At 48.4% G+C, this 21,750-nt stretch overlaps 1 protein-coding gene across 7 annotated transcripts in view; it reads left to right on the forward strand.

Annotated features, from left to right (window-relative positions):
* Positions 1 to 13,917: 13,917 nt before the first annotated feature.
* The window catches only part of MAPT (microtubule associated protein tau), a 126,099-nt gene continuing 118,266 nt past the window's right edge, over positions 13,918 to 21,750 (forward strand). For 2 of the 7 annotated variants that reach the window (XM_032163963.2, XM_032163964.2), the window contains exon 1: positions 13,942 to 14,234. The gene's annotated coding sequence lies outside the window, so the exon portion shown is untranslated. Of the gene's footprint in view, positions 14,235 to 21,750 lie in introns of all 7 variants that reach the window. The other 5 variants (XM_032163966.2, XM_032163959.2, XM_032163961.2 and 2 more) reach the window with 5 other exon arrangements.

Raw genomic sequence — 21,750 nt, forward strand, 5'->3', positions numbered from 1 at the left:
TTTACAGCAGTGTGAGAATGGACTAATACAACTGTGTTATGGGTGGAGGGCACAATGGTGAGTAAAATACAGGCCAGGCATTCTGAGTCATCGCATGAGAGTGGGCATAGGTATGTTCACAGGCTATCACACCCCAGCATGGTGAGTGTGGTGAGTGGGACACCCACGGCAACTCCTGACCCTAAAAAGGGAGGGGAGACCTCCAGAGAAGGAGCCCCTGAGCTGAGCCTTGAAGGACACAGGGACTACTCAGGCAGAGATAAGAGAATGATCCGGGCCTGTGAAAGGCATGAAAGAGACTGGTGATTCATTGAACTGTGGAGAGCAAGATGTGTTAGGATAGTAGCCAGCAAAGTGGGGATGGTGAGGAGTGAGACCAAGCTGGCCAACTGAGGCCACATCTGCCCTGTCAAGGGGCTCTGCTCTAGGGCTCTGTCCCTCGTCACCAAGCTATGGTCCATTTTAAGGATTTGCAGTGGCCATGTCCCACAAAGTTACCATGAACACTGAATGAATGAAAGCTGAACCGGGGCTCCTAGGGGAAATACAGCATTAGATTCCTGCTGGCCTCTGATAACATCACCATCAATTGATCAATACATAACCTTTTTATGTGCATTTCTATTTTAAAATGTTATTTAATATATGCTGTTCATTCATTAACATCAAACTCACAGCCAACAGCACCATAACTCATACCTGAATAAACTTATCTAATGCACATATTTTCTCTATAAGGCACACCACAGACTTCTTTTTTACTTTTTTCTTTCCTTTAGAAATAGGATCTCACTTTGTTGCCCAGGCTGAAGTGCAGTGTAGCAATTATAGCTCACTGCAGCCTCAACCTCCTGGGCTCAATAGATCCTCCCATCTCAGCCTCCTGAGTAGCTGGGACTATAAGTGTGAGCCACTACACTCAGTTAATTTTAAAAAAAATTTTTTTAGAGACAGGTCTCACTATGTTGTCCAGGCTAGCCTCTAACTCCTGGCCTCAAGTGATTCTCCTGTCTCGGCCTCCCAAAGCACTGGGATTACAGGTGTGAGCCACCAAGCCTGCCCCAATCACAGCCTTCTTGAGCATACAAACACTAGACAGCACTTCAGCACCGCATTGGAGGGCCATTTTAAACAGTGAAATTGGCCGGGCATGGTGGCTCACAGCTATAATCCAGCACTTTGTGAGGCTGAGGTGGGCAGATTACCTGAGGCCAGGAGTTCGAGACCGGCCTGGCCAACATGGTGAAACCCCATCTCTACTAAAAATACAAAAAAAAAAATAGCCGGGCATGGTGCCAGGCACCTGTAATCCCAGCTACTCGGGAGGCTGAGGCAAAAGGATTGCTTGAACCCAGGAGGCGGAGGTTGCAGCGAGCCAAGATCGTGCCATTGCACTCCAGCCTGGGCAACAGAGTGAGACTCCATCAAAAAAAACAAAACAAAAACAAAACAAAACAAAACAAAACAAAAGAACAACCAATGAAATCACCAATAAAAAGTATAAAAGTGAAATGCAAAAAATATGTGGCACCAAATAGACCATGAAAAGGACACTCATTACAGTATGAGAGCTGAACAAGAAGGCAGGGTGTTGCTTTGTTTGAGTTCAGCTGGGAACATCTCTCAGAGCAAGCAAAGTCTTTGCCACCCTGCACGTGTCCATGAATAGCCACAAATGTGCCCTGAGCCTTGATTTGGGGGTTACAAACCCATTTTTAGCAAGTAGAAAGATTAGCAAATATTAGAATTATGAATAATGAGGATCCAAACCATAAATATGAACCCCTAAATTCTCCATACAGCCAATGACTACTATGTGCATGAGAATATTTTACTAGAATATTTTTACTTTCTCTACAGAGATTTCTCCTCGAATATAGGAGAAAGACATGAGTGAATTTAGGGATATCTATGGGTTGAAGGCTAAAGATATGGGAAGTCATATACAGCCACACTACACTACAGCAGTGTCCAAATAGACACTGTGTCAGCCTAGAGACAGCCTGTCAGAGGGTGACTTACAGCTCATTTCCTGATGCCAGGCAAGCCAGACAAGAGCGAAACCTCAGAGCCCCCAGGGTTTCCCTGCTGTGTCAGCTGTCAGCACTGACGGTCTCTGCGTTCATTCCTACGTGGAGGAGCGTCAGGAAGTCAGTGTGTCTTAGACCCATCAGTTGCAGACAGAAACGCAGCAGCCCACCCAGCAATGTGTTGAGAGAACAGTCTGGGCAGCCTGATGCTTCAGAATTTTCCAGAACAGAGGGATAAGTAAACTCCTGGAGCTGCTCAGGCCCAGGATTCTTCTAGGGCAATTGCGTGTTTGAAATGCTAGACATTGCGCTGACAGGTTTTATTTACTATTTTAAAGTACATATTAGAAATCATGAGTGTCAACGTATTTTTTTAAAAAAAGAAAAAAGTAGTATTTGAAAGCACAGATAGTTTCCTGTATGGGGAAAAAAGGTATAGAACACAATTCCTTCAGAGTATAATCTCCAAGCTGATCTGCTGAACTCAGCAGGGACTTTCATTTGTCATTGAAGTGTATAATTTATTGCTTAGAATTTCATTTTTTTCATTTTTGCTACACACAATAGTTGAAAGTGATCATTTGAAGCTTTGCAGGGGGTATCTAACCACCAATTTTTGTGGATTTCCCGTCATGTTTAAAAATATATATTTTTTTGAGACAGGTTCTCACTCTGTTGCTCAGGCTGGAGTGCAATGGCATGATCCTGGCTCACTGCAGCCTCGACCTCCTGGACTCAGGTGATCCTCCCACTTCAGCCTCCTGAGTAGCTGGGACAGCCATGCCTCCAAGCCCGGATAAGTCTTGTATTTTTTGCAGAGACAGGGTTTTGCCATGTTGCACAGCCTGGTCTCGAACTCCTGAGCTCAAGCTGTCTGCCGCCTCAGGCTCCCAAAGTGCTGGGATTACAGGCGTGAGCCACCATGCCCATCTATTTTTTCATTTTTAATTTAAAACATAGACTACTTTTGAGAGCAATTTTAAGTTCACAGCAAAATTGAGCAGAAAGTACAGAAAATCCCCGTATACCTTCTGCTCTATACAGCCTCCTGCGCTATCAACATCCCCCACCAGAGTGGTACATTTCTTACAATCCATGAACCTACCTTGACACGTCATTATAACCCAAAGTCCGTAGTTTATATTAGGGCTTACTCTTGCTGTTGTACAATCTATAGGTTTTGACAAATATACAATCACATGTATCCATGATTATACTAGCATACAGAAGAGTCTCACTGCCCTAAAAATCCCCTGTGCTCTGCCTATCCATCCCTCCCTCCCTGCTAACCTCTGGCAGCCACTGATCTTTTTGCTGCCTCCATAGTTTTGCCTTTTCCAGAATTTCATATTGTTGAATCCTACAGTATGTAGCCTTTTCAGAGTAGTTATCCCCAAATTCTTGAAATCTATATAAATATTTATTTTTTACTTATTTTTTGAGACAGTCTTGCTGTCATCCAGGCTGGAGTGCAGTGGCACAATCTCAGCTCACTCCAACCTCCGCCTCCCGGATTCAAGCGATTCTCCTGCCTCAGCCTCCCAAGTAGCTGGGATTACAGGCATGCACCACCACACTGGGCTAATTTTTGTATTTTTAGTAGAGACAGGGTTTCACCATGTTCCCAGGCTGGTCTCAAACTCCTGACCTCAGGTGATCCACCCGCCTCGGCCTCCCAAAGTGCTAGGATTACAGGTGTGAGCCACCATGCCTAGCTAGACCAATATAAATTAATAGGCCGGGCGCGGTGGCTCACGCTTGTAATCCCAGCACTTTGGGAGGCCAAGGCAGGCGGATCATGAGGTCAGGAGATCGAGACCACCCTGGCTAACACAGTGAAACCCCGTGTCTACTAAAAAATACAAAAAATTAGCAGGACGTGGTGGCAGGCACCTGTAGTCCCAGCTACTCGAGAGGCTGAGGCAGGAGAATGGCATGAACGCAGGAGGTGGAGCTTGCAGTGAGCCAAGATTGCACCACTGCACTCCAGCCTGGGCGACAGAGCAAGACTCCGTCACAAAAAACAAACAAACAAACAAAATATATATGTATATAAATTAATAACTCACCTGCAAATCACTACATTGTAAGAAACTTGAGATCTTAGTCCTCGTTGTATTCACGGTGTACAGGGACATTCAAACACCTGTTGAATGGATGGAAAGATGAATAGCCTGTCTCTCTGATTTCAAAAGAAAAACCAGAACACTAATCTAGTAACAGTGAGTGGTTGTACTTAGTATTACTTAGAAAAAGAGATGCTAATTCTTTTTATTCTGAATAAAGAACAGCTTGTTAAAAATGAAGTCCAAGCCAGGAACAGTGGCTTATGCCTGTAGTCTCAGCTACTTGGGAGTCTGAGGCAGGAGGATAGCTTGAACCCAGGAGTTCAAGACCAGCGTGGGCAACACAGTGAGAACCTGTCTCCACACACACACAAAAATTATCTAGACATGGTGGTGCATGCTTGTAGTCCCAGCTACTCGGATGGCTGAGTTGGGAGGATCGCCTGAACCCAGGAGGTCAAGGCTACAGTGAGGTCTGATCACAGTATTACACTTCAGCCCAGGTGACAGAGTGAGACCTTGTATCTAAATAAAATAAGTATCAATGCCAGACTATAGGTCATGAGATTTGACTCAGATCTTAATATTTTGGTAACTTTAAAATTTCCAATTATATCTTCCATAAAGTAGGATTTCACAACTGATAGCATGGTTTATGTGAAAGGGATTTCTGCTCACCCTTTTCAAGTTTTGTATTTGGGGCCCTCTTCAAATTATCTGTCATTCCCCTATGCCAGGATATCCAGAGTGTCTGCACAAAGCCAAATATGATGAGAAGATGAGCTCATGGATCCGTGATGCCTTGTCCCTATTTCTGGACCCCAGTATCATCCTTGCTTTTTTGACGATAGAGTCATGCTGCTGAGTCATGGGTAACTCAAACCCTCATCTGCAGTTACCTCCTTCTTGCTAGAACCCAGGAAACCTGGACAAGGGGCAGTTGTCACTGGCAGGGTAATGGAGGGAAGGGCAGGTGGGAAGGAGGCATCCAGGAAATAGACACACAGAAAGGAACATGTGAGTCTAAACAATAATCAGTGAGAGGTAAGTCCAGGGAAATGAAAGCATGGATCTGCCTCACATTATATAATTAAGATGTTGAAAATGTCCACATAAATCAACTCACATTTCATTTGCAACAGGAGAACTGACGCTTAGGGGAACCTGGTAATGGTTCAATTTGTAGAGTGAAGTATTTGTCTGTAATGTTAATACTCTCTAATTTAGCTGTATTTTATATTGATATTTCCCAATATTGGCTTTGAGAGAGGGCTGCCGTGTCTCATCAAAGCACCCTGCTTAGCAGACAATTAGGCAAAACAAATGCATGTCAGTCTGTCTAAATATGCCCTGAATTTGGTGTCTGAATTTACAATAGAAAATAAAGGAATGTTAGTCTTGAAGGCTGTCATGTGTTTCAGTAGAAAATGCCTTTTTATGAAAGTGTTTTCATGAAACTATTTCAAAGAGTAAGCTGCTCATGATAACTGGGAGGAATTACCAAGTATGATGGTCTCTTAGCATTATTGTGCTGTTCCCCAATGTCCCCTTCTCCTCCTGTAGCTGGTATTTAGCTGGACAGAAGTCCCTGTAATAAAAATATATTTTCCAGCCTCACTGGCAACTTTATGTGGTAATGTCTAAATTCTGGCCAATAGGATGTTAGCAAGGATGTCATATGTGACTTCCAGGAGATGTCCTTAAAGTAAAGTTGTTCTCTTCCTTGTCTCTTCCTTCTTTCTGGGGGCTAGAATGCAGATGTGATGACTGGAGCTCAGGCAGCTGTTTTGGACTATGAGGTAGCATGCTAAGGATGGTAGAGAAACCATTTAGCTGGATAAGAGCTCCCTGATGGTCTTGGAGCTTCTAAAACAGCCTTTGACTCCTAATTCTGGACTTCTACGTGAGAGACAAATAAGAGAAATTGCTGTCCCTTAGCAATCATGGTTGGGCAAGGGAGTAGCAACCAGTGCCCAGGTAACAAACGTGTTCCTCCCTGCTGCACTGTATAATTGCAGCCCTACTTCCTGCTAATGACTAAAGTTAATTATCCCTTCCAAGATGGTAACTTTTCTTTTGCCTGCTGATGTCTGGACATAAGGAACCAGAAGGGCTCAGGCAGCAGCCACAGCTGACAGTTCAATAAAACTGTGCTGTGTCCCCTGGTGGAAGTTTTCCCTTTGGGAGACCAGGACCTCTAACCCTGAAGAGCTTAGAGTTGTAAGGCTGTGTTGGTAAAAGGGGCCGCTTCAGTTTTCACCCTTGGTTCCCAAACCCATGTATTTTTTCCTGTCGGGATTTGTTTTCTATTGCTGCTGCAATGAATTAAAGACTGGGATATGTTCTGAGAAACGTTTCATTAGGTGACTTCTTCATGTGAGCGCCATAGAGTGCACTTACACAGCCTAGATGGCACTAGGTACTACTAAATGCCTGGGCTATATGGTATAGCCTTTTGCTCCTAGGCTACAAACCTGTACAGCATGTTACTGTACTGAGTACTGCAGCAACGGTAACACAATAGTAAGTATTTGTGTATCTAAATGTGTCTAAACATAGTAAATGTATAGTAAAAACAGTATAAAACAGTATAAACGCGGCAGCTCATGCCAGTAATCTCAGCACTTTGGGAGGCCCAGCCAGGAAGATCGTTGAGCCCAGGAGTTCGAGACCAGCCTAGGCAACACAGCGAGACTTTGTCTCTACAAAAAATAAAAAATTAGCCAGGTGTGGTGGCATGCACCTGCAATCCCAGCTACCCAGGGGGCTGAGGTGGGAGGATTGCTTGAGCCCAGGAGTTCAAGGTTGCAGTGAGCCATGATGGCAACACTGTACTCTACCCTGGCAGACAGAGTGAGACTCTATCTCAAAAAATAAAATAAAATAAAAAGTTGAAAAACAGTACCTCTGTTTAGGGCACTTACCATGAATGGAACTTGTAGGACTGGAAGTTGCTCTGGGTGAGTCAGCAAGTGAGTGGTGAGTGAATGTGAAGGCCTAGGACATCACTGTACACAACTGTTGACTTTTTTTTTTTTTTTTTTTGAGGTGGAATTTCACTCTTGTTGCCCAGGCTGGAGTGCAATGGCGGGATCTTGGCTCACCGCAACCTCCGCCTCCCGGGTTCAAGAGATTCTCCTGCCTCAGCCTCCCGAGTAGCTGGGATTACAGGCATTTGCCACCATGCCCGGCTTGTTTTTGTATTTTTTTTTTTTTTTTTTTTTAGCAGAGACAGAGTTTCACCATGTTGGCCAGGCTGGTCTCAAACTCCTGACTTCAGGTGATCCACCTGCTTCAGCCTCCCAAAGTGCTGGGATTACAGATGTGAGCCACCGCACCCAGCGGGCTAAGAGTGAGTTCATAGAATCTCTGGGAGCCTTTGCCAGGATGTTAAATTGTGTATTATGGGATAGAATGCTCCCAAGTCAACATAGTCTCCCTTATCCAATCTCATGTTTTGGCCACCTTGATCAAGCACCCTCAGCATTCAGTCCCACATGTCCTTCCCAGCTTCTTGCTGGTGTATGCTGGTTAGGTCTTGCAGCTACTTTGGGGTATAATCCCTTTTCTCCTTTATTAGGCCCATCATGTCCCCGAGTTATACTGTGACTTAATCCTAGTTTACATTTCATGGCCAGGAGGGGAGGTGGGTTCCTTGTTGACTGTGGGAAAAAGCCTTGGCATTTTTGAGTAGGAGCCAGGGAAGGGCACTTCTGCAGGCTCAGAGCATTCAAGAGAATCTGGAAATCCAAGATTTTCAGGGGCATCAACTCAGATGTCCCTGTTTCACATGTCAGGGTCCCATCCTTTCCCAACAAGGGCTCTGACCTTGATATAGCAGGCCTACCTTGCTTGGAAGCTGCATTCGTCCGTTCTCATGCTGCTAATAAAGACATACCGAAGACTGGGTAATTTATAAAGGAAAGAGGTTTAATTGACTCACAGTTCAGCATGTCTGGGGAAGCATTAGGAAACTTACAATCATGGCAGAAGAGAAAGCAAACCATCCTTCTTCACGTGGTGACAGGAAAAGCAAAGGGGGATAAGCCCCTTACAAAACCACCAGATCTCGTGAGAACTCACTATCACGAGAACACCATGGAGGTAACTGCCCCCAGGATTCAATTACCTCCCACCAGATCCCTCCCACAACATGTGTGGATTATGGGAACTCCAACTCAAGATGAGATTTGGGTGGGGACACAGCCAAACCATATCAGAAGCTTAACTTTCTTTGGAGCATGATTATTCGGTTGAACCTAAGTTCAGTAGTCACCCAGTTATGCTGTCCTCAGCTACTATTTTCCACATGTTTCTCAAACATCTGATATATCACACTGGCTAGTGCACTTTCTTCCACCAGCATACCATCTCAATTCACCACTTTAACAATTGGACTGCCACTTTGTGTCAAGGACTATCTGTGCTCCAACTACTACAAGCGATAAGGTCCTCGCTGACAGCCAGGGAGCAAGTGATCCAGCTCTGAAACTCACCTTATCATCTGCTTTCCTAGACCACTCCTAACAACCAACTATTCTGGGTTGAGTTCTCCAAGAGGCCGAGAGTTCAGGATAGAGAGTGTTGTTTTGTTTTTGTTGTTGTTGTTGTTGTTTGTGTGTGTGTTTGGGCTTTTTTGAGACAGAGTCTCACTCTGTTGCCCAGGTTGAAGTGCAATGGCACGATCTCAGCTCCCTGCAACCTCCACCTCCTGGGTTTAAGTGATTCCCCTACCTCAGCCTCCTGAGTAGCTAGGACTACAAGTGTGCGCTACCACACCCAGCTAATTTTTGTGTTTTTAGTAGAAACGGGGTTTTACCATGTTGGCTAGGCTGCTCCCAAACTCCTGACCTCAAGTGATCCACCTGCCTCTGCCTCCCAAAGTGCTGGGATTACAGGCGTGAGCCACCGCACCCAGCCCAGAATGTTTATTAGAATGCACAATCAATACCAGAGGAAGTGGGGAAGGAAGGAGGACTGAGCAGAGGAGGAAGTTGAGTTGTGATTCAATCCAACAACTGCCTGGCTGGCACGGGGAGCTCTGGAGTTAAAAAGGGCCATCAGACTTTCCCAGTGTGGGGCCAACATGACTGCGTCTTTATTCCCCCACCTCTGTCAGTCACTCAGCGTGGTCTCCCTGCAACAAGGTGACTCTTGCAGCTGAGACAATCCCTAAAGGGACAGAGGGCTGAAGCCTGTCTGCCAACAGCACTCCCAGTGGCTGGAACAAGTCCTTCCCTATAGGGGAATCTGGGAAGCACACCTCCATCTCCATGTCCATCACATACGATATCACAGACATTTAAATATTTTGATAACTGTATATAAGAGTTTCCGTTATAATCTTATAGATCTTATTTTATGCATTTAAAAATATTCTTCTGAGACAGGGCTTTTATCATATTGCCATAGGGTGCCACGATATAAAAAAGGTTAAATACTCTCTGACACAGAAGTATCCAGTGATGACTTCTCTCTCATGCATTTAACTGAAAATCTGGTTTTTATCCTTCTCTCCTAGTTCTCTACCTCTCTCCCCACCTCCCACATCATAGCCTATTCACATATGTCTGAATCTCATGATAGACAAGTTCAGGTTCTTCTCCCAGGTTCTTTTTAGCACACCTCCCACCCCCACATAAAAAGTATATATGGCAGAGGCTAGGTTCCACCCAAATCCTTTCTCCTCTTCTTCCTGGGCCCACAACTCTCCTACATACATTGGTATTCCTTGCGCTTAGGGATGGCCATGTGACTAAGTTCTAACAGTGGAACATGATCAGATGCCACTTCCAGCCTCTAAGAGAGCCAGTGTGTTTCCTCCATAAGCTCCTTCTCTTCCTCCCAACTGGAGACTCTAAATGATGACCCTGCCTCAAGCAAGCAAACAACAAGTCCCTCAGGGGTGGTGTAGGCTGCAAATGGAAGGAGCTTGAGTCCCAAACCTTCCACGGAGAAGGCTGGCTACCAACCTGGATCACTCACCCAAGACTGCTGGAAGAGTTGGTTTGAACCATTATGTTTTGGGGTCTATTTATTATGACAATTTAGCTTGCTTTGTGAATAGATTTAGTGGCAGAGCCTCCAAATTCTATAGCTATATTGATCTCAGTCCTAACCACATCTGGAACACCATTAAATAAAGGAATTGAAAACCCAGAGAAGGTAATGAATTTGTCTAAGGTCATACAAGATGGCTAGGATCAGGACCCAACTCTCCAGTTTTCTTTCTTCTCTGCTATTCTGCCTTCTGTGCTCCTACATAAGTGGGCATGTTTGTGTAACATATGCGGCCATGAGATTTCTCTTTCAGCAAGAGAAAGGGACAGGAAGAAAGGGAATGCATTTTCTTGGCCTGAATTAGTGTGAGCCATTAGTTACCTACATTGACTAAATTACGTGGAATGAACATTCAACTCTACATCACATATAGTTAAAATGACAGATCTGCTTAAGATTGTTTCTAGCACTCATTATTTCAATTTAGGCAAATGTGACCATTCAGTGTGAGGGGACCACAGTGTCATTAGGTCCCTGTCAGTTCTCAATTATACTGTTATCTTAGAGGGGGAAAATTTGAATGTAGATGAGTGTTGATTTGACTGCTACAGTTTATTTTACGTATAGAAATAAAATAATGTGTAGCAAAAGCATTATTACAAAGATGATAATGAAATAACTAGTATTTATAATAGTATAATAGTATAGTATTTATAATAGTATGATAGTTTAATGACTATTTGTCAGACGTTGTGTAAGAAACTTTATACACACACACACACACACACACACACCTCATTTAATTCCTGTATCAATCAGCTTTGCTGTGGTAACAACTCCTCAAATCTCAGTGGCTTGCACAACAAATGTTTATTTCTTTTTTTTTTTTTTGACACCAAGTCTTGCTCTGTCACCCAGGCTGGAGTGCAGTGGTGCAATCTCAGCTCACTGCAACCTCTGCCTCCCGGGTTCAAGCGATTCTCCTGCCTCAGCCTCTCGAGTAGCTGGGAACACAGGCATGCGCGACCACGTCTGGCTAATTTTTGTGATATTAGTAGAGATGAGATTTCACCATGTTGCTCAGGCTGGTCTTGAACTCCTGACCTCAAGCGATCCACCCACCTCAGCCTCCCAAAGTGCTGGGATTACAGGCATGAGCCACTGCGCCCAGCCCCAAATATTTATTTCTTGCTCACGTGACATGTACTTCCTCGAGTTTTTCCATCCTGAGATCTAAGCTGAAGGAACAGCTCTCCGGAGCCATGCCATTCTGGTGGCAGGAAGGAAGAGTAAAAGTGGTAGAACCTTGCAATGCCTCTTGAAGCGCCTATTTGGAATGTCTACATCATGTAAATGGTAATGGACAAGTACGTATAATCCCCACACCAAAAAAAGGGGAAACTATTGGGGACAATAACCACATTTCAATGCTGCAAGATGGATATTGATTCCACCCCATTCCCACTTTCAGAGAGAAGGAGAGTAACTTTGCTGAACTCCTTCTAGAGACTGGAAATGTCTCTTCCAGTTGGGGTGATTAGGGAAGGCTTTGGTAAAATTTGAGCTAGGGTTTGAAGGTCAGGTAGACTACCGGTGGGTGAAGAAAGAACAAGGACCTTTGCAGGCAAAGGAAAACCTCAGAATTACAGAGGTGGAAAAGAGTTCTAGTCAAGCCACTTCAGCTGGCTACAGAGTAGGTGGGAAAGAAAATGGGAGGACAAGGGCTCAGATGATGGGGGGTCGGGGCATGGGGGGGACACTGGAAAGCTAAACTAAGGGGTTGAACTTAATTTAGGAGGCAGTTAGAAGCTTTTACATATTTTTGAGCAAGAGATTGCCATAATTAAAATGATCTAGGCCAGGCGTGGTGGCTCACACCTGTAATCCCAGCACTTTGGGAGGCTGAGGAGCTTGGGTCACCTGAGGTCAGGAGTTCAAGACTAGCCTGGCCAACATGGTGAAATCCCGTCCTACTAAAAATACAAAAATTAGCCGGGAGTGGTGGCATATGCCTGTAATCCCAGTAGCTGGGAGGCTGAGACAGGAAAATCGCTTGAACCCGGGAAACAGAGGTTGCAGTGAGCCGAGATTGTGCCACTGCACTCCAGCCTGGGCAACAGAGCGAGACTCCATCTCAAAAAAACAAAGCAAACAAATACAAAAAACAAAAATAAATAAATAAAATGATCACTTCAGAATACTGATCTAACTAGGGGTTGCAGGATGAGCTGATATAGGGAGAAATTGGAGAGTAAGGAGATCACTAAGGTCCCTACATGTCCAGAATCAAGATAAAGGTCTTGAACTAGGATGGTGGCAGTTAGAACAACAACAACAAAAAGTCAGTTCCAGGCGAGTGCAGTGGCTCATGCCTGTAATCCCAATGCTTTGGGAGGCTGAGGTGGGAGAATCACTTGAACCCAGGAGTTAGAAAGCAGCCTGGGCAACATTGCAAGACCTCCTCTCTAAAAAAAAAAAAAAAATTAGCCAGGTGTGGTGGTGCCCACCTGTAGTCCCAGCAACTCAGAAGGCTGAGGTGGGAAGATTGCTTGAGCCCCAGGAGTTCAAGCTTGCCGTGAGCTACGATTGTGCCACTGCAGTCCAGCCTGAGCAAGACCTTGTCTCCAAAAAAAGGTCAATTCCACTGACTTTTCTAAGGTGTACACCATCAAGGGGCAGCTCCATCCCCAGGCCACTAGCTCACGACACATTCTGTAGTCAGACGGCTACAGCAGATTGCTTTGAGCAAGCCCCCATGGTGGTTCTCACTCCTACTTCTTTGGGTATATGCCCCTCTGTTTAAAAATAAAGTTAATATGGATTCAAAAAAAAAAAAAAAGAAAAGAAAAAGGTCAGTTCCAGAAACTGTGTGAATAAAGCATTTTACTTGCTTTTTCTATTAATCTATAACATATGTTGATTTTTTTAAAAAGAATATAAGAGCTATGCAAATTGGAGCTTCATGACAACTTCCCATCTCCCTAGGAGATGGCTGCCCTAAACCCCCATACATAGAAATTCTCCCACTGCCAGAGCTTAAACTTGATGTTGGGGAAATGAAAAATCCAAGCTAAGGCCAAAGCCTGGGGCCTGGGTGACCAGCAGAATGAGGACCACTGATCAGTTTCAGGCTGAGGTGCGCCTTCCAGAGGACAATCTCTAGCTGGCCCTTAAACATTCAGACTTCAAGCTCTTCTTACAGCATAAAGGTGTTTCAAAAGACGTGATACAAATAACTGTGTGCAAATGCTCTGCGATGTGTTAAGCACTATTTGAAATTCGTCTAATTTAAGATTTTTTTTCTAACGTAACGGATACATCATAGATTCAAATTTTTTTTTTTTTTTTTAAGTACAGTTCTACTGTATTGTAACTGAGTTAGCTTGCTTTAAGCCGATTTGTTAAGGAAAGGATTCACCTTGGTCAGTAACAAAAAAGGTGGGAAAAAAGCAAGGAGAAAGGAAGCAGCTTGGGGGAAAGAGACCTTAGCCAGGGGCGCGGTTTCGGGACTAGGAGGGTCAGGGCGGACGGACTCGAGGGCCGGCCACGTGGAAGGCCGCTCAGGACCTCTCTAGGAGAGGACACCGCCCCAGGCTGACTGAAAGTAAAGGGCAGCGGACCCAGCGGCGGAGCCACTGGCCTTGCCCCGACCCCGCATGGCCCGAAGGAGGACACCCACCCCTCCAACGAGACAAAGGCTCCAACTACAGGAGGCGGGGAGAGCGCGTGCGCCACGGAACGCGCGTGCGCGCTGCGGTCAGCGTCGCGGCCTGAGGCGTAGCGGGAGGGGGACCGGGAAAGGGCAGCGCCGAGAGGAACGAGCCGGGAGGCGCCGGACGGCCGAGCGGCAGGGCGCTCGCGCGCGCCCACTGGTGGCCGGAGGAGAAGGCTCCCGTGGAGGCCGCGCTGCCCGCCCCCTCCCCTGGGGAGGCTCGCGCTCCCGCTGCTCGCGCCTGCGCCGCCCGCCGGCCTCGGGAACGCGCCCTCTTCGCCGGCGCGCGCCCTCGCAGTCACCGCCACCCACCAGCTCCGGCACCAACAGCAGCGCCGCTGCCACCGCCCACCTTCTGCCGCCGCCACCACAGCCACCTTCTCCTCCTCCGCTGTCCTCTCCGTCCTCGCCTCTGTCGACTATCAGGTAAGCGCCGCGGCTCCGAAATCTACCTCGCCGTCCGCCTCTGTGCACCCCTGCGCCGCCGCCCCTCGCCCTCCCCCTCCGCAGACTGGGGCTTCGTGCGCCGGGCATCGGTCGGGGCCACCGCAGGGCCCCTCCCTGCCTCCCCTGCTCGGGGGCTGGGGCCAGGGCGGCCTGGAAAGGGACCTGAGCAAGGGATGCACGCACGCGTGAGTGCGCGCGTGTATGTGTGTGCTGGAGGGTCTTCATTACCCGCTTCGCGCCCACCCCAGGTGGAGGCTGTGCCGGCAGGGTGGGGCGCGGCGGCGGTGACTTGGGGGAGGGGGCTGCCCTTCACTCTCCACCTCAGCCTTTTGCCGCAATGGGCGTGTGCGTGTGTGTGGGGGGGGGAGGGGTCCGATAACGACCCCCGAAACCGAATCAAATCCGCTGTCCCTGCCGCTGTTCGCCATCAGCTCTAAGGAAGATGTGGATCGGGTTCTAGAAAAGATGACTCCCTGCACGCTCCTCCCTACACCTCCCGAGCAGTGATTCCGACAGGGCCTTCACTGCCCCTGATTTTAGGCGAGGGCCGACCCCCTCCCCTTTTCCTCCTTCAGAAACCCGTAGGGGACATTTGGGGGCTGGGAGAAATCGAGGAGATGGGGAGGGGTCCAGACGCTGTCACTTTAGTTGCCCTTCCCCCTGCGCACGCCTGGCACAGAGACGCGAGCAGCGCCGTGCCTGAGGACAGTGCGCGGATCCCAGTGTTCACGCTCGCAAAGGCAGGGTTCACCTGGCCTGGCGATGTGGACGGACTCGGCGGCCGCTGGCCCCCGCTCGCCGGCACGCACAGCCGCAGCCATGCACGGATGGGCGCGGGGCTGCAGGTGCATCTCAGGGCGGATTTCTTTCTCAGCGCTCGGAGCGCAGGGCGCCCGGCGTGTGCGCTCCCTGCCGGAGGCGCGGGGCTGGCGCGCAGGGCTCGCCCCTCACTGCGGCAGTGGGTGTGGACCCTGGTGGGCGAGGAGGGGGGAGGATAGGCTGTGCCTCCTCCCACTCCCGCCCCCACCCCCCCCTTTTTTCCCCCTCGGAACGCGAGGTGCCATCTTTTTTCAGCGTGTCACGTCTTTACGGTGCCATGCCAAACCGGGTGGCCGGGCTTCGTAGGACAGGGCGGGGCCTGGCATTAAAGGGAGGGGGGCAATCAGCGCTGAAATCTTGGCGTTTTGCTGCTGCGGGCGTGAGCACTGGGGGCGTTCGCCCAGCACCTTCTAAGGGGGCTCTTTGCTTTGTCTGTAGAGGTTACGTGATCTGCGCTCCCAGCCCTGGTTTCTGGCTTTTATTCTGAGGGTGTTTAGCCAACCTCCCCACTACGCCCACGCGCCTCTCTTTCCTTTTTCGCTCCTCATTTCCGAGCCCATTGTTGGATCTCGAGGCTTGCTGGGGTCGATGAACCCGAGTCAACCCCCAGACCGCCGGCATGCATGGAACGGGCGTGACCGCGCGCAGCCTCGTCTCGGAGTCTGCTGGCGCCGGGAAGCTTCTGAAGGGATGGGATTCGAGTCTCCGTGCGCGCTGCGGGCGGCGGCAGAGGGATCTCGCCCCTCCCTACACCCCAAGTGTCCTGAGGGCCACGCCACACCAGGTTGCCCAGCGAGGGACGCTGGCTACCCATCCGGGGGTGGGTGGGGAGCCCTGGCAGGGCCTCTCCGGCTTTACGCCCTGTTGCTTCGCCTGGCCGGAGAATGTGAGGAGGGCGTATAAGGTTACTGGTGCTGTGGCCACACCCATCTTTCTGAGCCCACTGGACGGGGCACAGAGGGGGGATTGCCATGGGAACCACAGGTGCCCGGAAAGGGGATCTTGGGGCTGGCCTCACCCCTTCCCTGCGGAGATTGGGGACCCTGGGGTAGGGGGGGCCGTGCCCAGTCGGCCTCCTGGAGGACACGGGAGGAAGCCCCCAACCCCTCCGCCTTAGGCTCTTTCTAATTGGCCCCTGGAGGCCGCAGACACTCAGATAGGCGGCCCTGGGTGTATTTTTATTAATATTATGTCCGTACTGATTAATATTATTTATCTTAAATAAATTTCACCTGTGTCCAAGTTCACCGCGCCCCCAAAACCGAGTCTGGGGCGGCAGGGGGAACTCCTGGCCAACGAATCCGAGCCTCGCCCTCCTGTGATGAACCTGGTACGTGCGGTTTTCTGGTTAATTCTATCGCTGAAAACTGGTGCGGGGGGCGCACTTCTGAGACGAACGAGCATCTAGGAGCTGAATCCTCCACGCGGGCCGCCCAGGTTGATCTGAATTTATGGGGAATGGCTTGGCTGCCCGCCCGGGACCAGGCTGACCCTCCTCGACGGTGCCGTAGAGGGCTGGAGCCTGGGTGCTGCGAGGCTCCTCGCATGGCTGGGCCCGCCGCGAGGGGTTGCAGAGCGGCTCAGGGATCCATTCAAGCATCTTCTCTCCTTCCTCGCCCCCAGACAGAGCTGGGCGCGGGATTCCCCTTCCAGATGGAGCGAGGGTCTCGGGGTGGCCCTGGAAAAGGGGAGCCCGCGGCCACGGCTGCGTATTGCCGTCTCTCGAGCAGAGATGTCACGTCCTGCCTTTGGAGGAAAGGGAGCCCGGTGGGGATGAGAGCATTTAGCCCAATGCTGGGAACAAAGCGCGCTCCGCGCTTCTGCGATTTCGCTCCATTTTGAAATGTGTTGGCGCTTTGGTGGGGCCGCTGCGGTGGCAAGGCCGGGGGCGCTGTTAATGGAGGAACCTCAGGGGGACGGTCCTTCGTAGGAAACTCCATCCTGGCTCTGCGCGCGCTTTAAGGAAATGGCTTCGCCCCAGGACCTCGAGGGATGCAGCTTTTTTGCGCGGATGACGGTGGGGTGCTGAACCAGCTGCTGCGCCTCTGGAAATGTCTGGGCACGGATCCTGGGGCCATCGACGACTCCTCCCCATCCCCAGCAGGCGGGAGCTCTTACATTCCGAGCGAGTGACCCCTCTCACCCTCTGGCGGTCACACACCTGTAACTCCAAACCTCCGTCTCAGAATGGTCCAGGCTGGAAGGGATGATGGGGGCTCCGACAGCGACTGCCCAGCTCACCCCTCTGCGCGCTCAGGCTCCAGGCTCAGCAGGACCAATTTGAGTTCTATCTGATCCCCCTCGCCCCCTTAACTGACCCATCCTACAGGAGACAGGGAAATGTCTTTCCTACCGCGGTTGATTCTGGGATGTCATTTTGTGTTTTGTGATGGCTCCTTATATTTACTGTATAAGAATTGTTTATTTTCCATTTCCAAATCCTCCCTCTACATAAACAAATTAATGGATAAACAGATAAGTGTATCCCCCGCCCCTACCCCCCGCTACGCAGTTCCGGAGTGACTCTTGAAGCTCATCCATTCCTTGGCCAAGTTTGCCTCTCTAACAGATGTTTATACAGCAATAACCTGACTTGGCTCTTGGGTTCACCTTTGGACGATTTGGGGAAGGGGCTTGTTGGCTTTGCTGGGTTTTGGATGAGTGACAGTCCATGACTGTTCCTGCTGGAAGGGCGTGGCTTTTAAGTGGTTTCTAATATCAGGCATTGCTCCTCCGACAGGAACAAAAGAAATGGATACTGCCCATAAATTGCTAGAAAACTTAGAATCGGTTTGATTGAGGAAAGGTTATCATTTATGCCGGTTGGAAAAAGTGGCCTTTCTATTAAACGTGCCCTTTGACCCTCATGCCCTTGGAGGTCAGTGCCAGCCTGGAGATGTGCTAAGATTGTGGTTTTCCTTCTGCCTTTTTAACATCCGTTGTTACAGTCCATTTGTTGAAAATTTAAAGAAACTGTTTTATTCCACTTTCCCTCAGCATTTATGTGTGTGGTTTCAGTAGCTCTGTGGCTATATGTACGAACACGTGTTATTTTTCCAATTGGACATGTGATAATTTTCCAACTGGACCTTGCCTTCTATTGATGTATTTATTTAGCATTTTCCTTACTCCCTCCTTGAAAAAGAATCACTCAAAAACAAATAAAAACAGCCGTAGGGGCCTAATGCAGTGCTAGACATACAAGAGGTATTCGGTCCATACCAAATGAATTTTATCCATGAAGGATAAATGGGGAAATATAGTGGGAAGCGGATGGGAAACTGCGTTTGACTCTGCTCCTTCCTCCACCACCACTTTCCTCATCACCGTGTTCAGAGACCCCCAAAGCCCCCTCACACTCCCAGAAACACCCCGCTGGCCACTCCTAACTTGCTATGCCCAGGAGTTAGGTGCTTCCACTAGTGACATGGAGCTGGTGTTTGGGGGGCACCTCAGCAGGTGACGGGAAGAGAAGACCCCAGCCTCACGAGCTGGGCTGCAGCAGGGAGACGAGTCCTTATGTTCCAGCAGGGACTCTCAGCTGTTTTCCTGTAAAACCATGGTTCGCAACTGGGGGCCACTGAGATGTCTAGAGAGATGTTTTTATTTTCACAACTCGGGGAGGGTGCTACTGACATCTCGTGGGTAGAGGCCAGGAATGCTGTTAAACATCCTACAAGGCACAGGACAGTCTCCTACATCAAAATATGACCCAGCCCCAATGTCACCACTGCTGGGATTGACAATGGCACCGCTATCTTAATTACATTCATTGAGTGTCTTTTAGGAGGCCCTATTCTAAGTGCTTGCTAAGATTATCTCATTTAATCCTCACAACACTTCCCCTATGTAGCAGGTGCTGTTATTATGTCCGTGATGGGGAAACTGAAGCGCAGAGAGGGTTAGTAACTTGCTAAAGGTCACAGAGCCAGTGGGTGGTGGAGCTGGGTGCCTGATACTAGTTCCCTCCCCTCTCAGCCACATGTAGGTTTACTTGGCCATTGTGGACTAGTCCGGGAACCCAAATATGATCTATAACATTGACCCAGTAGAATATTGATTCCAAAACCACTGTCTCACAAATGAATTTTTACAAGAGTCTGTAATTGGAGCATGACCCAGGATAAGGTTAGGGAGATGTGGAGTTAAAGCTCTCAATTTCTTATCTGGCCCTGACACAGAGAGCAAGGCATTTCACTCTACATTGGTGCTCTGTTTATAAAACAAAGAACAAATATCTCTTCCTAAGGTCCTTAAACCTCTTCTCCCTAATCCAGGGTTTCTGGACTGCTCTGCCATATGACGAGGCAGCTGGTTTGATTGACCCAGGGAAAGCTGGAAATCAAGACTGGGGATCAAGATGTAGATTCAGTGTGGCCAAGGTCAAGTCTCTGAGGTTTAGGGACATCAGATCCCCAGCTTAGGTTCTGTACCTTGGAAAGGTGAAAGCGTTGGCGCCCATTGATGAGGCCAGCTCTGAGATTGTGGGTGTGGGTTGAGTTGGGTGGGCATAGGCAAGTCCTCATGTAAGAATCCTTTGGCAAAGATGGGCCCGGGAGGCTTTTCTCACTTCCTGGGGCCCAGGCTTTGCAATAAATATTCCGTTATACTGTGGTGCCTTGGGGCTACCTGAGAATCCTCTGTCTTGCCCCTGTTGCCTTGCCGAAGAGGTTGCTGTCCAAGAATTCTTTTCCTGTCTCCAGGTGCCATGCTCCTGCCACCTCTGCCAGGTTCCCTGCCTGCCCAGATGGCTCCCAACTGAGTGTGAGGAGGAATTTGAGGCTGGCCCAGGACAGGTTTTGAGCTTTCTGGGTTCTCCGGTTAGGAAACTTTCTGTAAGCATGCAGATAGAATGGGCTTCAGCAAAATACAAACTCGAACAACTTCCAGGTATATTCCCTGAATTTTCTTTGCTTTTTTTATATTTCATCAGGCACTGTTACCCCTCCCCCAGGTCCCCAGTGCAGGGCAGTGTTCTGCATGTGGAGGCAGTTTGGCCTAATGGTTAAGGAGGTAGGCTCTGATCGGGCCTCCTGGGCACAAGTCCCAGCTCCCTGCTCACTGTGAGACCTAAGCCATGTTGTTTAGCTGCTTGGAGAGTTTTTTGTCATCCATAACTTGGAGTATGATGGTACCTGTCTCACGGGTTGCCATGGGGTTCAAACAAGCTAACCCGGTACTCACTAGGGCCAAGCACATAGTAACTGCTTAGTAAATGGCATCATTGGCGGTGTCCTGTGGATAAGTGCTTGTGATTGGCTGAATGAGCAGAGGGGTCTAAAGATCCTGGTGATGGAATCAGTTGTACAGATAAATTGTTACACTGAGTAGGGATCGAGATAGGAAAACTCGGCAACTGCCCAGCTCCCCTGCACCAAACTGTTTGGGCAGAAGTGGATCCTCTGAAAATTGCACACACCCATGTTTAAATGTACACACAGAACTCTTGCCACAGGCAAGCGGAGATTTGTCATCTGCTGTCCCTGCCTCATCTTCTTCCTGAAATCCACTCCATGCCAGGAATAAACTACACGCTCTCTACCAGCCCAAACCGACCTGCCCTCCCTCCAGCCATCCCGGGCAGGGTGACCTGGCTTAGTACATCGGGTTCAGAGATCTTTCCAGTTTACTCGTTGAATAAAAAGTGAAGGCTGATTGAGAAAGTAATGGCAGTCAGGGAAGGCGAAGGAAGTAAAGAAGAGATTTTATAAATGAAGTAATTCAACAGAGTGCTGACGTTGGTAAACTGGCAAACAGATTTCAGGGTGGTTGGTTGAAAGTAAACTAGAAAAGGGTTGAATAAAGCAAACTTGTGGCGTACTGAATCTTAGGAATTCCATGTATCCAGTAAGTATAGTCATTTATGAATTAATAAATTAGGCCCAAGAAGCCTTCTTATCCCTTAAATCAAGACTGAATAACAATATATCAGTTTTAAAAAGTTATTATATCAGAAAATCACTTAAATGATACACATAGATTTCCAAGATTTTACTTTAACCGAAACTATATAAATGTGAATTCGTTCACCCATCTTTTGACACAGGGCTCAGGTCTTCTCTTGGTGTCTGGATCAGCCAGTTGAAATTTCTTGTCTGTTTTGCCTATGCTGCATTAATAATGCACTGTCTGGGTCCTCCGATTTCAGTTTGGATTTTGGGTTTACATTGTGGAGTCATCTGAATGCAGAATCCTTTGGGGATTTTACTTTTTTTTTTTTTCATGGTCTTTACCATCCCATTTGATAGTAAATATTACTCACCTTTATGAAGTCTTTCCAAAACGTTCAACTTAATTTTCTTAAAATCATTGAATGATTTGAAGAGCTTATCTTTCCCTCTGCACTTGTACTCCATCAGCTTGCACCTTATTTTTTTTTAACTTTTTTTGAGATGGAGTCTCGCTCTATTGCCCAGGCTCAAGTGCAATGGCGCGATCTTGGCTCACTGCAACCTCCACCTCCAGGGTTTAAGCAATTCTGCCTCAGCCTCCGCCGTAGCCGGGACTACAGGTACACACCATAATGCTTGGCTGATTTTTGTGTTTTTGTAGAGATGGGGTTTCGCCATGTTGGCCAGGCTGGTCCCGAACTTCTGACCCAAGTGATCCACCCACCTCGGCCTCCCGAAGTGCTGGGATTACAGGGGTGAGCCACCGCGCCCGGCCAGCTTGCACC

This window comes from Hylobates moloch, unplaced genomic scaffold (genome assembly GCF_009828535.3).
Source record: "Hylobates moloch isolate HMO894 unplaced genomic scaffold, HMol_V3 SCAFFOLD_10, whole genome shotgun sequence".
Taxonomy (NCBI): Eukaryota; Metazoa; Chordata; class Mammalia; order Primates; family Hylobatidae; genus Hylobates; species Hylobates moloch.